The sequence below is a fragment of the Petromyzon marinus genome, chromosome 13 (genome assembly GCF_048934315.1).
Source record: "Petromyzon marinus isolate PM22_M1 ecotype Great Lakes invasive population chromosome 13, UKy_Petmar_22M1.pri1.0, whole genome shotgun sequence".
Classification (NCBI taxonomy): Eukaryota; Metazoa; Chordata; class Hyperoartia; order Petromyzontiformes; family Petromyzontidae; genus Petromyzon; species Petromyzon marinus.
Genome location: NC_133679.1, coordinates 13,377,403 through 13,395,000, shown reverse-complemented (window position 1 = coordinate 13,395,000; position 17,598 = coordinate 13,377,403).

The window sequence follows — 17,598 nt, the reverse complement described above, 5'->3', positions numbered from 1 at the left end:
TGGCCGTGCTGCTGTGCGATGCGCTCCGATGCTGTTCCTGTTGTCCCGCGAGTTGTTCTGCGCGGTGTCCGACGTTTTGCTGCACGTGCTGAAGAAGAACCTCTCGGTGACGGGGGGGGAGACAAGAACAGCTTCAGGCATCGCTCAAACACTGTTGATATTGGTCGCGACTAGGGACTGAACTCATGTTTCTGAGTTTAGTGCGCTATCCACTGTGCCACTACAACACACTCCTCACTTTATAACCGAACCTTAAACATTATCATAAAATGGACTCTACATATGTTCTGCATGGCAACACGTACAGTGAGGGAAACAAATATTTGATCCCCTGCTCATTTTGTACGTTTGCCCACTGACAAAGAAATGATCAGTGTATAATTTTAATGGTAGGTTTATTTGAATAGTGAGATACAGAATAACAACAAATATCCAGAAAAACGCATGTCAAAAATGTTATAAATTGATTAGCATTTTAATGAGGGAAAAAAGTATTTGACCCCTCTGCAAAACATGACTTAGTACTTGGTGGCAAAACCCTTGTTGGCAATCACAGCGGTCAGATGTTTCTTGTAGTTGGCAACCAGGTTTGCACACATCTCAGGAGGGATTTTGTCCCACTCCTCTTTGCAGATCTTCTCCAAGTCATTAAGGTTTCGAGGCTGACGTTTGGCAACTCGAACCTGCAGCTTTCTCCACAATTTTCTATGGGATTAAAGTCTGGAGACTGGCTGGGCCACTCCAGGACCTTAATGTGCTTCTTCTTGAACCACTCCTTTGTTGTCTTGGCCGTGTGTTTTGGGTCATTGTCATGCTGGAATACCCATCCACGGCCCATTTTCAATTCCCTGGCTGAGGGAAGAAGGTTCTCACCCAAGATTTGACGGTACATAGCCCCGTTCATCGTCCCTTTGATGCGGTGAAGTTGTCCTGTCCCCTTAGCAGAAAAACACCCCCAAAGCATAATGTTTCCACCTCCATGTTTGACGGTGGGGATGGTGTTCTTGGGGTCATATGCAGCATTCCTCCTCCTTCAAACACGGCGAGTTGAGTTGATGTCAAAGAGCTCCATTTTGATCTCATCTGACCACGACACTTTCATCCAGTTGTCCTCTCAATCATTCAGATGGTCATTGGCAAACTTCAGACGGGCATGTATATGTGCTTTCTTGAGCAGGGGAACCTTGCGAGCGCTGCAGGATTTCAGCCCTGCACGGCGTAGTGTGTTACCAATTGATTTATTGGTGACTATGGTCCCAGCTGCCTTGAGATCATTGACAAGATCCTCCCGTGTAGTTCTGGGCTGATTCCTCACCGTTCTCATGATCATTGCAACTCTATGAGGTGAGATCTTGCATGGAGCCCCAGGCCGAGGAAGATTGACAGTTCTTTTGTGTTTCTTCCATTTGCGAATAATTGCACCAACTGTTGTCACCTTCTCACCAAGCTGCTTGGCAATGGTCTTGTAGCCCATTCCAGCCTTGTGTAGGTCTACAATCTTGTCCCTGACATCCTTGGAGAGTTCTTTGGTCTTGGCCATGGTGGAGAGTTTGGAATCTGATTGATTGGTTGCTTCAGTGGACAGGTGTCTTTTATACAGGTAACAAGCTGAGATGAGGAGCACTCCCTTTAAGAGTGTGCTCCTAATCTCAGCTCGTTATCTGCATAAAATACATCTGGGAGCTATAAATCTTTATGATTGAGAGGGGGGTCAAATACTTATTTCCCTCATTAAAATGCAAATCAATTTATAACATTTTTGACATGCGTTTTTCTGGATTTTTGTTGTTGTTATTCTGTCTCTCACTGTTCAAATAAACCTACCATTAAAATTATAGACCGATCATTTCTTTGTCCAGTGGGCAAACGTACAAAATCAGCAGGGGTTCAAATACTTGTTTTCCCTCACTGTATTATCGTGTATTTATCTCAGGAAGCTCATGTCTCCTCGCATACGCAAACACCAATTAATTGGTGGGAAAACATCTTCATACACAGAGAGCCGCAGAGCTTGGGTGCTGGTTGGCACCGGTTAATCGCGTGGCTGCTGTAACGTTGTGCTTGTTTGCAGTTATTTGCACCTCTTGAGTCTCAGGGAGTGGTGAGCGAAATGCTGTGGGGGCACACGTTACAAAGATGAAATTATTATACCGATTATTTTCATGGCGTTTTTGCTGAGATCAAACTGCGGTGCAAACATCCGGACAATTAACATCCAGGACGACGGCCACAAATTGCCACTGCGAATGTTGACAAAAAACATTAGATTAGATAAATAGCGCATCTATTGGGGCTGTAAACCACAATAGTCAATCTCACCGACACTGTAACTGGGAGACTTCTAAATCCTCCGGACCGTAACAGCTGCATCAGCAAAGCCGTCGTAAATTACGGCCGCATTTAATGAACTCGGGAATTTGTGGTCATATATGCTGCAAAGTTATTTAAAACATATATTTCTTGCTTTTTTTCTGTATAGACCTCCACAAGTCATCGCCATCTCTCGCGGTTCTTGCAATGGAACTAAATTATTATCATAATTATCATCATTACTCTTTACTTCAGCAGCAGGAGCACCTGGAAAACAGCTGCGGTGGGCACGCGGCCTCGGTGCGAACGTGTGGAATTCAGGCCTCGAACTTTCCCGTTGACCAACACGGCCTCTGCCACGTGCAATTTCTGGCAACAACAGCTGGAGGATAGATTGAAAATAGAAAAAAATCCATCACACGCCAGAACAAAAAAGAAAACTCAACAGCGCCTTATCAGCAAACACCCCCAGGAGCTGTTATCAAAGCCGTCCCCTAGGGTACGGCGAATGGGGGCGACTGCCCCGGACCCCACGCTTTGGGGGGCTCGGCACGGTGTCAGATGTAATGCTTACGGTTTAGTTTGAAGGCGTTGTCAGGGGGCCCGCACGGCGTAGTTTACCCCAGGCCCCGCACCCTCACTGTGGACGGCCCTGGCTGTTATGATGACCTCCTTCGTTATGACCCCCTCCGATTACTGCACGTCCATCGACGTTTGGTTTTGCACCGTCGATCGCAAGTTGGGGTCGCTAATTTGTTGCGATTTTGCTGGCCCCAGCAGGTCACCGCGGGACACGCCAGACCGCCACCTCTTTTGGTCGTTGCGGCGAGAGCGATGATAATTGGAGTTGCTCACGAAAGTCAAAATCGAAGGCTGAAAAACGAAGACTGAATTTCCCCAAAAATATACCGATTGTTGAGCCATTGCTGCTGACCCACTTTGGGCCACTGTCCCTGAGCCACCATTGGGCCAAATATTTCCAAGGTTAACAAGGTCATGAGAGAGCGGGTTCTGTAATTACCAAATCGGCTGAGCGCAGTGACGCTTAATAAGTGTTTAGGAAGATTAGCCCAATGAACGCCTTTCCAGAATGGATTTCCCCGGCCAAAGACTCCACTCCCCTTGACCGGGCCAAATTACCCAAGGTAAGTAATGTCATTGTGTTAAGGCGGCGCGTAAACGGACGTACGTTAGTGTCTCGTTTGGCCGCCGCTTGATTTGTGCGAGCGGACCCACCGCTGTGGGTACGCTCGAGTGCTCGCCACTGCTGCTGTGCCTGGCGGAGGTTGATTTCACCGGTTAATGGGGGGGGGGGGGGGGTTCAGTTTTTGTTAGCTGTTCCCATCGTGCGGTGTTCCACTGAAAATAACGAGCGAATAAAATTTAAAAAACAAGCGGCCCCCCCCCCACCCCCTACCCACACACAATTATTTACCTTCACTGCACTGCCCCCCCCCCCCGCCTTCCAGCGAATTCTCAGGAAGAATTCTCAGGAAGAATTCGCTGAGACAGCGGTTTTTTCTCCGTGCTCCTATAATTAGCTTCCAAATTAAATCGATGCACCCTTGAAAAGATACCACACGGCCTCCCGAAGAGAGCTTCTCCCTGAACTGGCCAGTAATTGCCCCTGGTAGAAGACAAAAAAAAGGCACGGCGGCTCTGCCCCTCAGCATCGATTGCGGAAACATAATGACGAATGTGGCTTGCTCGCGAATGGAGGCAGACGAAACGAAAAAAAAAAACTCCCACATTAGGTAGGGCCGTCACGGGTTTCGTGAAGCTCTCCAAATCCGTCCACGGTCTGCGAGGCGAGGGGCGAGGATGTTGCAGTAGAGCAAGTAGGCTGCTGCGGATTTCATCTTTCACTCCGCTCATCACTCGGTCCAACCACGGCGTCTCCGCACGCTGCGGTCTCGTGCCGTCAATCGCGAGCCCCTTGGCACGTGGCTCCTGCAGACGCTGCATCCTCCTCCACTGATTGGTTGCCACGTCGTCGACGGATGTGCTTGTTCTTCATCCGCCATTCTCCGGAACCCACAAAGGTTCCTCTCACACGCGAAGTAAAAGCACCCGCGGCTTAAATAATTAAGGAATTGGCCAAACGGCCCAAAGCAGCGGGACCCTAACCGAAAAGAAAGAGCCGCGAGACTTTGCTGCGTAAATATTGTTATTATTTTACTCCCATGTACAATAATCATTACGGCGCTCACGGGCGCTGCGTATGCCGGAGCGGCCAGTGTTGCCGCGGCTGGGACTCAACTCGTTGCAACTCACTAGGGGCCGACCATAAATGACGTCACGCGATTTTGGACGATTTTTGACCCCCACCCCCCTCGTCACACGGCGTCACAAAAGTCAGACCCCCCCTCAAATGACGTCACGAAGCTCTGCCCCGCCCCCCCCCCCAAAAAAAATTAAACATCCTTCAAATCCTTTTAAAATATTGTCATTGTAGTGCGTATTTAATGTGCCGCTGCACTCTGATGTTGTAGGAGAAAACATTTATCAAAAAGTCTATTTAATTAAGTAGAACGTGTTGTCTATATTTATTTAAAGTTGCGCATTTTGATGTGACGTCACATTTCTCAACCCCCCCCCCCTCCTCGTCACACATCGTCACAAATATCTGACCCCCCTCCTAGGTGCGTGACATCATTTATGGACGGCCCCTTACTCTACTCTGTTCGCAAGCTGCAGCGTGTAGAAACATTCTTTGGTGCGTGGTGCGTGTCGTGACGGGCACTGCAAGATCTGACCACGTCCGTCCGGTGCTCGCAGAGCTGCATTGGTTTCCGTGTTGCTGAACGGATACGTGATGTGGGTCTCGCCCATTACACACAAGGTGCTTGCCACAAATGAACCACGATACCTCGCTGATCTCGTCAAGGACCATAAACCATCACCCAAACTCCGGTCATCGTCGCAGCGGCTGACGATGGAACAAAGACGGGCACCGCATCGCGCGCTTTCAGATGCGTTTCTGCAGCCAACTGGAATGCTCTTACTTGCGATATTCGGAAGCCACTTGGGAATCAAAATTGAAAACTAATTTACTCGGAACTGATGTTTTGTGTTTAGTTTGTTGTCCTTCCCCCGCACCTCCCATCAGTAAGGTTGGCTACGTACGTTGCGAAAGAAGTTCAACATACTGTACATATATAGACACATGAGAATAGGTGTTTCTGTTTTTCTGGCAACAAAACAGGTGTTAAGATGTTAAAACACCAAACTGAAACCTTTTACAAGGCATCAAGTCTTCATTAACCACAATGCTTGTGGTCAGAATGCAAACAAAAAACACTCTGATAATATATTGGCATTGTCCTTGAAACTGATTGGTCCACACCAGAGACAGCTTCCTTTTGAGCCTCGTCTCAAACGGTGTTAGACCAGAAGACGCCTTTTGGCGTCCTTTGGTTTAACACCAATCAGTTTGAAGGACAATGCATCATATTATCAGAGTATGTTTTTGTTTGCAGTCTGACCACAAGTAGTGTGGTTAATGCAGACATGATTCCTTGTAAAAGGTTTCAGTTTGGTGTTTTAACGTCTTAACAACTGTTCTGTTGCCAGAAAAAAAGGGGAAAACCTATTCTCATATTTTGGTACTGGCAAATGAGGTCCCATGATGTGTATAGACATAGCTCGTGTCCTCAAATCGACGCATCATTGATCATCCCAAAACAGGAATTTTGTGAAAAGTGAGTTTGTGTACTCTCATCCGGATGCAAGCCTCTGGTTGCATCACAATCGCGTCCGACAATTGATTACGAAGGTTGGCTACGACTGACCGAGCCCTTGGCAGTAACATTGAATCCAACAATTTAGAAAGGTTGTCTTCGTCTGACTGAGGCAGAGCCGCTAATACTGGGAGATCCAATTAATGCAAGCAGTGCACCTTCATTAACATTCTGCACCTTTACCGGTACGCCCACGTGTTGAAATGTAACAGGTGCGTTTAGCTATTGCGCATACCGTATATGTGTAATTGAGTAATTAATGTGAGCGCCGTATTGCGTAATTAAAATATACACATGTGGTGCTTGCTGCTGCTGTTGTGTTTACAATGGAAAATCTTTGTTCTCGCAGCACGAATCAAAACATTCCCCAGGCCCCCTCCAACAGCAATCTCCTCAACCACCGCAGTCACAACCATCATTTTTGGGGGGCCAATTCACTTTGCCCATCAAAGCCATTTCCCACAGTACCTGGCTTACAGCTGACGAAGGGGGGGGGGGGGTTCCATAAGAACACAAAAACCTCATCGCATTTCACAACTATTGCATCGTTGGGAAATCTATTTGTTCGTGTTTACATCAGCTGCGTAGCGGCGGCGGCGACGGTGGTGGCTACGCTGCCGCGCGCGGCTGCCTGTCACCCGGCACTGCTGTGGGGGGGGGGGGGGAATTCACTAGCAGCGAGGGTTGGTGGAACACCGCACACAGATGTTGTGAAACTCTCGCCCTTCCTGTGGGCGTCGAAGAGGTGCCGTACCCCGTGGCTCCAGCCAGGAGAATGCGGCATGGCAAGAATGCAGACTGCGCTGTATGGGATAGAGTGTTGCCCCCTCGTACGTTTGGATTTGCTCCGGTTTGCCTTACATATGTAAACACTAATTCATTGGCTGATATAACCCCTTCGCGTATATGCGGTGGACCACAGAGCTTGGGTAATTGTTGGCGCCGGCTCACCACGTGGCTCCTGCATTCGCAGGGAAATCTTCAAGTCTTTACCGGGACATTCAAAATCTGTGCCAGCGTGTAACGGCACACCACTCAAAACAATGGACCCCCCCACCTTCTTCTGTGATTGTGAGATCCACTTCTCCGTCTCATGTGTAGCAGCATTTTTGTTCGTACCGTACCTTCGAGGTGGCGTCCCCCTACTCATCTGAACATCTGACCCCATCCTACAGTATTTACGCTGCACTTCTTTCGCACCGTACGTAGCCGACCGTGCTAATCGGAGGTGCTGCGGAAGGACAGCAAGCTAAACACAAAAAAGCAGCTCTGAAAGAAATTAGTTTTCAATCTAGATTTCAAAGCGCTGAGCTTCACAAGCCAACGCAGCTCGGCGAGCACTGGACGGACACGGTCGGATCTTGCAGTCCCCGGCACGACACGTGCCAGAGAGTTTTGTAACACGCTGCAGTTCGCTCGTGGTTTTCTTTTTGTTTGGCAGAGTAGTGAGTTGCAATAACCGAGCCCTTGTCGATACATTATCACCCCTCGCCGCCCGCCAAACTTTAATTCCGTGTTCCGATCGAGGTGCTGCATTATCTAGCACGACGAATGGGAGAACAAGCTATCAAGAACAAATAAAAACGAGAGGGCAATTTCGTTTTTTTTTTTAAATCTGCCCCTTAAACGCAACAGGGGCATCATATCCCTTGAAGGTTATTCCATGGAGCCGATTCGTCTTTTTTGTTGTTGTTGTTGACGACACGGGCATCCGGGCGTTCTTATATTCGCCTTGGCCGCACGAGACAACGCTGGACGCCGGAGAGACGTCTTGGTCGGCAATGCCGGTCTCGTCCTGCCAAGTCAGCCCGCGCGGCCCAGATTTTCCGCGCAATTGAATTCACCTCGCACTGCACCGTCTCACTCTAACGCGTCTAATTAAATACCCTGTCGCATTAAACACCTACAGGTTCTTACTCCGGTAAGCTGCCAGAGGGGGGAAACCGATTATAACGCAGGCGAGTATATAAGGCAACCTTACTCATTTTGCATAAAATTAGTATTTTTTTTATTTTTAATCTCTGCAACTTCGCTTTGCTCGGCAGGCAGAGGAGGTTTGGCTCTCAACAAGCGGCCGCGTTGTTTCCACACGCGCGCGCGTTTGAGAGCACTGCGCCCTATGTGCGCGCGCGTGTCTGCCCGTTTGTTTCAATATGTGCCGTGTCTCTCTCACTGTGCACGATCAATGCACGGTTTTACACGCGTGTCCACGTGTGTGGGTGTGTGGCTGTGTCTGTGTGCGGGGAGCGGTAATGTAGCGATTAGCGCTATGCTGCGCTATGAACCCGGCGATCCGGGTTCGTTTCCCGCTCACGGCCAACACCAGTGGCGATTATCTGAATCGGTCCTGGGCCTCCCCTAAGCCGACTCGGCCTCAAATGAGTACCTGGTGCGGTGTGTAAACATCGCCACTGGGGAAACAAAGGCGGTCGGGCGTGGTGCTGGCCACCCAGCCCCTCGTGTACCGTCCCGGCCTTCATAGGTGCTCGATAACAGCACTTGCCCCTACAGTCTGTTAAGGCTATACGGGGGATCTTTGCCTTTGTATTTGTGTGTGTGGGGAGCTGCAGGGTAGCGGTGAGCGCACAGCGCTACGAAGCCCGGCGACCTCAGATCGATTCCCGCTCACGGCCAGCACCAGTGACGATTATCTGAACGGGTCCTGGGCCTCCCCTAGGTCGACTCAGCCTCAAATGTGTACCTGGAGTGATGTGCAAACGTCAGCGCTTGGAAGACAAAGGCGGCCAGGCATCTTGTTGGTCACCCACCCGCTAGTGTGTCCTTGCCGGCTTGAATCGGTTTTGCTAAATAAACTTGCCCCTACAGCCTGTTAAGGCTATATGGGGGATTTTTACCACCTGTGTGCACGTCCTTGTCAGCAGACGCGCGCGCGTGTGTGTGTGAGAGAGAAAATGCCTGTCATTACATCTCTACAATTTGGTTTTCAAGCAAAACATTACATATTTTTTGCAATGCGCATTCTATCGCACTTTCGTGTCCGAGTGATTCTGAACGTGCGTGCTTGTGTACATACTTATACTTTCCGCGAGGGTGCGAGTAGCGTTGCGCTCGTACAAAGACAAAGATCCCCCGTATAGCCTTAACAGACTGTAGGGGCAAGTGCTGTTAGTGAGCACCTATGAAGGCCCGAACGGTACACGAGGTGGTGGGTGGCCAGCACCACGCCTGACCGCCTTTGTCTCCCCAGTGACAATGTTTACACACCGCACCAGGTACTCATTTGAGGCTGAGTTGACCTAGGGGAAGCCCGGGACTGGTTCAGATAATCGTCACCGGCGTTGGCCGTGAGTGGGAATCGAACCCGGGTCACCGGGTTCATAGCGCAGCGTAGCGCTAACCACTACACCACTGCTCCCCTGTTGCGTTGGTACGGACACATTCACAGTCGCATCGCGGCTGCACAGTGACGAACGGCACTCGACAGGCAATCATTTATCGGTGGAACTAAAACATTTTTTTGTTTAATTCAACGCGAGCCCGGTACAGAGCACCGATCATAGAACAAGAAGGGGTTGGGGGCGGGGTGGGGGCGGAGCGGCAGAAATTCCGCGAACAAAATCCCGAGATCGGCGCGGCCGGGCTTAGTGATGGCGATCGGTGAAACTCATTTTAAACTTGGTTCAGTATCACCATGCAGCGGCAGCAGCAGCAGCAGCAGCCACGCTTCCTCTGCATCCACGTCCCTCTTGCGCGAGTGGCACGGCGGCTCTCGCGAGAGCGGCGGGTAACATCATCTCGATCCGCTGTTTAAAACATGGGGCGAGAAATTAAACTTTTTGTTCGCGTCGAATACTTTGCGGCGTGCAACCCGTCCCGTTCCGTCCACCCGCCCCCCCGCCCCATGATTGGAACAGATCGACCGAGCGGGAATCGGTAAAACCGCGACTCCGGACAACATCGGTTGGGTTACGTTGTGGTCAGCGGATTGGGTCATTGTGTTGGGATCACGATTCCGTGGAAAATATAGTCGCTGTAGCAATCCCGATTATTTTGGCTACTGTGTAACAACAATAATATTAATCATATTTCATCATTATCACCACCACGATCCCTGGGCAGATAGCCCGTAGGTGTCCACTGCACAATTCATCATTTGTTTCCACTTTCCTCTGTCTTGTGCCAATATTCTCAAGTCGTGGCCACATCTTTCTGGCACCAATCCCTCAAAATGTCGTCAAGCCATTCTCTGAGATCCTCTTCTCTTTCCAGTTCCTTAAATTTGTCTGAACAACAACAACAACAACACTTTCCATTTGCCTACATACATGTGTCCAAATAGTGCCAGTTTCCTTCTCATCGCTGCCTGCATCATCAGGTCTTCTTCTATGTGCAACCCTTTTCTTCCTTCTACCAATCATATTCAAGATACTGCCATTAACCTACAAGGCTTTCAAAGGGTTCACCCCACATTACTTGCAGGAACTAATACATTTATTATTTTCCATCAAGGTCCTGAAGATCTTCTGACCTCCAACTGCTCAGCACTCGCAGGTCTAGTTTGTGCTCTTTTGGTGATCGGGCTTTTGTTAGCGTGGCACCCAAGCCATGGAACGCCTTGCCACTTGAAATCAGGCAATCGCAGCCGGTAGATATATGGAAGTCTGCTTTGAAAACCCCATCTCTATGAAGTGGCCTTCCCTCTTCAGTTTGGTTGGTTGCCCTGGTTCTGCTTTTTGTTTCCTGCTTTTCGTGCAATGCGCTTTGGGATCCTAGGATGGAATGCGCATTATAAATTTGAATCATTATTATTTCGAGTGCCTTGTCAACACACAGCTGTGCCGTGTCAGTCGCGGGGGATTGGGCGAACATACTTCACCGCACGAGTCAGCGCGGGCTGCTGGATCGCGGAAACGCAGGGAGCAGATCAGACACCGCCGTCATTAGCTGTGGATGGGAATTGACCTGGGTGTGTCTATAATACAGTCGGCGCCTGACCACTTCGTCACCGCTCCACCACCGTGCGAAGCTGTGTGTCACGCAATCATCGTGATAAAACAACATCTGATACCAATCAGTCGGATAGCATTGAAAGACCCCGCTCCAAATCTGACTGTGGTGGAGCTGCGGTGGATCGGATAAGCTTGGAAATTAATTCTAGTCAAGATCCAGAAGTGGATAGTTGGTTGGGTCCCATGAGGACCCATACTATACACCGAAAACTAAATTCACCACTACTAAATAGGGACTCTACTAATAAACCTGAGCTGATGTCCACCGTTACAAAGTTCCACTTTAGGTATGTGTAGTGAACTTCTTTCGCACCGTACGTGGCCATCGGGTGGATTTCCTCCTCGTCCAGTTGATGTGCACGGGTGTCTTAATGTCACGGCGACCGTATGGACAAATGACAGCTGGCACTAAGCGCGTGCCTTCCCTAACAATTGTCTTTCATACCAAAAAATATTATCACACCTTGCCTGCAATATATTATACAAACATAAGCCTTCAGCGCACATTGCGATACCCACTGCCTGTTCTTTCAAGCCTCAATGCGGGTCGCGTTTAGAAGTTCTGCGCTTCGCATTTTGTTGGATTAACGTGACGATTCCATTTTTGTTCGTGTCAAAAAAATAAATATATCACCTGCTTGAAAATGGAAGAATTGTTAAATTTGTAGCTTGATCTCCTCCTCCTCCTCCTCCTCCACCACCACCACCACCACCCACCCACCCCCGTAAACGAAAAGCACCCTGTAGTTGGGCAGAATTGATTTCATAAACACACCGTGGCGCCGCATGCTGCTCGCGAAAATTGGCCTCCCGTACCGCGACGTCGGCGCACGTAGCGGTGCAGACCAGCGAGGTGTGAAACGCCGCCCTCGTCGTTCGCGCGTCTCCTCGTCACGGGCGGGGGGGGGGGGGGATCGGGGGGAGGGGGTGATGAAGAGGTGCTGCAAATAGCTCTCCTAAAAATAGTCCAATTACCGTCATCTTTACATTGTTTTGTCTTTTGGTTTGCTGTCCTTCCACCCGCACTTCCGATTCGCACGGTTGGCTACGTACGGCGCGAAAGAAGTTCAACGTACATGCGTCATCATCACCACCATCATCAGTTATGCTATATCCACCGCTTGATGAAGCCCTCCCCCACCCCCACGCCGTCACCATCACTCACGGCTCGTAATTCATTTCGCTTTTGCAGATTAAACCGCTCCCTCTGTCCGCTCCGTCTCCACGGTGGCCGTCCTCTCTGCCGCCTTCTCAATCCGTTATCCGTTCCGAGCGATGCCTCCCGCCCAAGCCGATGTATTATTACTTGCAAACTATCGTGGTTTGCTCCCCGCGTTTCACCTTCCCGCCTCTCGGTGCCATTCCGAACGCGTGCACCTCTCTCCCCGCTTCTCCGTTGCGCTTCTTCGCAGCGATTTCTTTGGCTCAGCTTTCCTCGGCACAAAGTTCCCCCGTGTAGCCTTGGCAGGCTGTTGGGGCAAGCGCTGTTCGCGAGTAGCACCTTTGTCGGTGCAAGACAAAGATTCCCCCGTAGAGCCTGAACAGACTTGGGGAAAGCGCTGCCAGCGAGCACCTACAAAGCCCGGCGCTGAACACGAGGGGGTGGGTGTCCGGCACCACGCCGGGCCGCCTTTGTCTCACCAGTGGCGATGTTTACGCGCCGCACCAGGCACTCATTCGAGGCCGCGTCGACCTATGGGAGGCCCAGCACCGGTTCAGATAATCGTCACCGGTGTTGGGCCGTGAGCGGGAATCGAACTCGGGTCACCAGGTTGGTAGTGAAGTGCTCGAACCGCCGCGGTGCATTGCACACCACGCGGACACCCAAACCTCACGTGACGCAGCGATGCGACAACAGCCGGTGCACGGCTGTGCTGTGGCGGCTGCGATGACGGTGGACGAGTGAACAGCGTGTTTGTTTCGTTTGTGCGCGCGGCTCACATTTGCGTTCTCGCAACCGTCCGATTGGGAACCTACACTAAATAAGCCGCGGCAAGCCGCGAGGCGCATGCGTTCGATTCCAAACAGAACTTTAGTTTTTGCGCGCCACCGATTGAGTCGGGAATAGGAGACGTGAATCGTGAAGCTTCCCCTATTCTCTATCGCCCCTCCACTCCTTCCCGTCCCTCCCCATACCCTCTCGAGACCCCTAATTACCCCTCTTCTCTATCGCCCCTCCACTCCTTCCCGTCCCTCCCCATACCCTCTCGAGACCCCTAATTACCCCTCTTTTCTATCGCCCCTCCACTCCTTCCCGTCCCTCCCCATACCCTCTCGAGACCCCTAATTACCCCTCTTCTCTATCGCCGTCACTCATTCCTCAATCCCTGTAGCACGCCCCTTGCCATTTAAATAATTACATCCTGACATCGTTTTTGCTTTGTTTACTATGTCAAGCGCCTTGAGCGAATGCGCTCTCGAGAAATGTAGCATTAGATTAGATTAAATTGGATCAGAATAACCAGACGGTAATGTGCTCGCCTGGTAGCCCCTCGTGACAGGCACTCCTCCTCTGGCGCGTCTTGATGACTGCCCATCGATGTTGGGTATAAGTCAACTTTCATTTAACTTAGGAACTCACAATGTCGTGTTGTGCAATCGCTTGCTCTCTTTAGCGGTGACATTTTTTTGGCGCATGTGTCGTGGACATTCTTTTTGGAACGTTCTTTTGTTGTTGTTGTTGTTCGAGCGACAATCTGCCCGAGTATGCGTTGGCAACAACTGAAGCTCGGGAGGGCGGGAGGGGGGGGTGACTTTTTGAAACCTCAATGATGAATATATCGGCTCCAAAAACAAGCAGACGCATAATCCGTCTTCCCAGCACTCGTCTATCCCGACTACCATGGGAACTCTTCCCGTGAACTCCACTCATTGATTCATCCTCCTCCTCGAAGATTGTTGGCAGCTCGGTCCATCAGACCGACCGTTTTGTCTCACCCACACACAGTGTTAAACCAGCACCACCACCACCCATCACCACCCACTGCAAGCCACCACCACCCACCACCACGACCCCAATGCAGGTCACAACTCACGTTTTGCTCGTTCCCATCATCTCTTCCCCCCCCCCCCCCCCCAAGATTACTCAATTCGAGAAACCTATGCACTTGTATTAATTACAACTTCAAGAGCGTTATGTATTGCTGGCCGATTGGCGTATTCGTCCGAGCCTTGTAGCTCAAAACATGTCATTTAAACCCCCGTTCCACCACCCACTATCAACCACCACCACCCACCACAACCCACCACCACCGACACAACCCGCCACCACCCCAACCCATCACCACCCACTATTATCACTACCACCACCCACCACCACCACCACCCACCACCACTACAACCCACCATCACCACCCACCACCGCCACCACTACAACCTGCCACCACCCACCACCACAACCCACCATCACCACCTACCACCACTACAACCTACCACCGACCACCACTACAACCCACCATCACCACCCACCACCACTACAACCTACCACCGACCACCACCACTACAACCCACCATCACCACCCACCACCACTACAACCTACCACCGACCACCACCACTACAACCCACCATCACCACCCACCACCACTACAACCTACCACCGACCACCACCACTACCACCCAGGGAAGGACAGCGCTCCGAAGACGCGGCGTGCTGTATTTAATTCGGTGCCGCGAGCGTGCAGCGCGCGCCGTTTCATTACGAGCTGCTGGTGCCACTCGCTTGACAGGTGGACTCGATTAGGGTGATGTGAAGGAGCTTCTCTTTGGACTTGCGCCACGCAGCAAGGAGACGCAGCCGCCCCCTCCACCGCCCTCGCTGTCAGCCAGGGCGACGGGGCGAGCTTTGATTATTCCCGGGGATGTTTTTCCCCCCCCCCCTCTGTCTCTCTCTCCCTCTCCCATTTCTTGTTTCATGTCCATCCACGGCGCTGACATTTATTAATCTACTTTTGGTGTTCGACGTCGTCGAATTGCAATATCCGAGCAGCTGGGTAATTGATCTGCTTGGGATGGGGTTGTTAATTTTGTTTTCATACAAATCGCAGTTGCTGAACGCGGGGGCCAAAAGGGCAATCATAACGCACAGCAGCGAGCAACACATGCGGCGATGCGCAGATTGTAATGGGTCGTAGGATCGTAGTTAACGCGTTTCTCTAATTGAGCAAGGTTATACGCACTTCGGGGGTTGGTGGGAGGTGGGGGGGAAGAGGCGATGGGTCGGCAGTGAAAGGAGAAGAGGGCAGCGAGAGCAGGGTTGTGACCTCCAAGCGCGGCGGCGGCGGCGGTGGTGGTTGAACGCAGGTGTGACGCGCGAGACGAAACGGCGGTCAGTCCGTGTGTGCGAGACGAGCAGAGCGGTTCCAGGACAGCACACAAGGACTAAGGGGCCGTCCGTAAAATGACGTCACGCGATTTTGGGCCATTTTTCACACTCCCCTTCTCTCCCTCCCTCGTCACACGGCGTCACAAAAAGTCAGACCTCCCCCCCCCCCCCCACTCAAATATGACGTCACAAAGCTCTGCCCCCCCCCCTGCCCAAAAAAAAAACCTGCTTCAAATCGCTTTAAACTATTGTCATTGTAGTGCGTATTTAATGTGGCGTTGCACTGCACTCTGATGTTGTAGGAGAAAGCATTTATTAAAAAGTCTGTTTAATTAAGTACAACTTGTTGTCTATATTTATTTAAAGTTGCGCATTTTTACGTGACGTCACATTTCTCAAACCCCCGCCCTCCCTCGTCACACATCGTCACAAATGTCTCACCCCCCCCCCCCCCGCCCTAGGCCCGTGACGTCATTTATGGACGCCCCCCCCCCCAGCACACACGCGCGTGCGTTGAGCCTGGCCCCCGTGGTTGTAGCGGCTTGCGAAACAGAGATGATGAGAAGGTAGTTCAACTTGGGCAAATGAGAAGGACGTACGACCGAATGGCAGATAAGAGCGAACGTGTTTATTGATTTGCGGCGAGGTTGCGGGAGCTTGGGGTGGAGGAGGTGGGGGGAGGAGCAAGAAAGAACCGTGGGAGGGAGTTCCAAAGGACGGCGAACACAATCTGAATATTTACTTACACACGTGTGAATCCGATGAACTACAAAGTTCTTCTTCACACGGAGAGAGAGAGGGAGTGAGAGAGTGAGCACTCGTGATAGGGGAGAAGCTGAGGATTAACGGTGCCCTGGAATCGCGCGAAGTAATTGGACCTTGGCAAGAGAGACCCGTGGGGAGGAGGAGGGGGGGGAGCGGCAAATTCCAGCAACAGAGAGATGGGTGGTGGTGGTGGTGGATAGTGGCGATGGCACCGCGGATAACGAGCTGGCACGCAAATTGAATTGAGTAGAACGCCGGCCACTCCACCGCTGGCAAAGGGCGCCCTCTCAGCGGAGACCAGTTCCGCCGCTGCTCCACGTTATGCAGCGGGAGACAACTGACGACGGGTGGCGCGATAGGGGGGGGGGCCCTTTGTGAACAAATGGGAGGAAGAAGGTTGACCCCCCGCCCCCCCCCCCCTCGTGGTGAACGGTTGACGGGGTGGGGGGGGGGGGGGTGGCCAGCACCACGCCCGGGGCCACCATCCTCTCCCCGGTGCTGAAGTGTACCACATCGGCAGCAGGTATTCATTTAAGGCTGAGTCAACTTAGGGGAGGCGCAGGACCGACATGCAACGTATTCGGCACCGTTAGCCTTTGGTCGCGAGCCGGGACTCGAGCTCGGGTAGCCGCGCTCGGCGCTCGGCGCTCGGCGCGGTGCGAACAGAGGCACGGCGCTGGCACGAACGCGCGCGTTTCGCCTTTCAGAATCAATGCGAAGAGACGGGCGTAACAATGTGAGCAGGCGAACGGATGATGTGAGAGTGCATTCGTTTTGTCCACACGTGAATAATGCAATGATACCAAAGCCCCGGGAGTGATGTGTGAAGAACACCGTGCCTGTGTGTACGCTCTAAACTAAAGTAAAACATTTTTTTTGTTTTTAACAAGGTAAGGCCCGCTGAGCTATAGGGCTGTTTTTTTCAGAAGCCACCTGGCCACAAATGATAGGCAAATGAAGTTGCTTATAACGTGGAAATGTATCGCAGCCAAATACTCTACACGCAAGTTGATTCTAACTGTGGAGGGAAAAACCAAAGGGCCCGGATAAAAATCCACGTCTTTCTCCGGAGAGAGACGCGCAAACTGCAAATATACAGCAGCAGGCGTCAGGGTCGGGATCGAACCCACGACCTCCTGTACACCAGGCGATGTAGTTAACATTTCCCCACTGCAGTGCCCCACAATGCACTGCGCCCGTGTAACAAGAGTGCAGCCTTCTGGCTTCTCCACCAGCATGAAAAACCGGTGGATAGATAACAAGCCACGTAACAAAAGCCATTGCCAATTCCTTGCCTTTGAGTTTAATTAAACTCGTTACACAATGCAAACTATTTTCAATCAATGGGGTACTGATTTTACGTCTTTAATTAGGGCCCTCTCTTTAAATAGGCGCATCCATTCGCGTGGATGCGCACTATCTGTCCAAATGTCTGCGTTCATGGTCGATCCGGGATGGTCCAGTAGTTTCCATCAAATGTTGCAACCCGTG